We start from the raw sequence: 1,159 nt of genomic DNA, 5'->3' as shown, positions 1-1,159 counted from the left end.
CTGCTGGTCAGCTTTTATTTGTGGCACTATACAACATGTAGATACTGTAAACACATGGAGTCTTCTTATTATCGCTTATTATTAGGGTCCGAGCACCGACGGTGTGAAAGCCTTATTGTTCTTCAAGGAATTATTATTCTGCGTTATTATTATTCTCTGTAAACAACTGCATTTTTGGAGGCTTTATCATATTCAAAAACTCATGAAAGTTGGTACACAAGGTCAACAACAATACAATACAAAAAACTACAACTCAACAATAAAAAAATAAAAAAATCACAAATGTTGTGATATGGTAAACATCTTTAATGCCAATAGATCACAATAATATCACAATATTACATGACAATAATGTATTTTTCATGCCAAATTTCATGTTTTATTTCTGTTGTTTAATAGTTGCTTTCTTAGCAGCCTCTTAACTTCTATTTATTTTTTTATTATTATTAAGTATTTTGGCAATCAGGTTTTTATATAGTTAACGAAACAGAAGAAAGCAAAAAAGAGGTTACGACAGATTCAGATTGAACTTAGAGTTGTAGCTGACGATTATTATTACTACATTTTTAAGTAGTTTGTTGAGTAGTTTGAAGTAGTGTTAAGTTTCAGACGAGTATTTTTTTTGAACAGATCCTCATTAAATATCTTTGCATAATAATTATTTAACATATTTGATAAACATTCACATTTTGTTACTGCAGCAATTGAAATTGAGATTGACATGCTGTTTGTGTTTGTATGGGTTTGAACTTCTCTCTCTCGTCCCTGCTCTCTTTTTTTACTCGAGGGTGTTTGGAAGATTTGGCTTTTTCTTTTTTCTTTAAATGCCGGTTTCTTAAAGTTCTTTAAGAATCTTACATGCTCTTTAAAGTCCTTGCAGTTTCTGCAAGATGCTTGCAGTGTTAGTCCCTGCAGGTATTTAGTGAGGCTTGAAAGTTCTTTGTGAAACTTGATGTCCCTCCACTGAGGTTATTCGATGTCCACGAAACCCCACGGAGGATCTTTGAGGTCTTCCAGACTTCTTTGGTAAGCCTTGAAGTTTCTCCATTTCCACATAGACTTGTGCAGTGCTGGAAAGTAATTGAGTACATACTGTATACTAAAATGCTTCACTTAAGTATTTATATTTTATGCTGCTTTATATTTATACTCTCCTACA

The sequence above is a fragment of the Embiotoca jacksoni genome, unplaced genomic scaffold (assembly GCF_022577435.1).
Source record: "Embiotoca jacksoni isolate LCO1_2020_lvr unplaced genomic scaffold, fEmbJac1.0.p SCAF_15, whole genome shotgun sequence".
NCBI lineage: Eukaryota > Metazoa > Chordata > Actinopteri > Embiotocidae > Embiotoca > Embiotoca jacksoni.
This window is presented reverse-complemented; position numbering follows the sequence as displayed.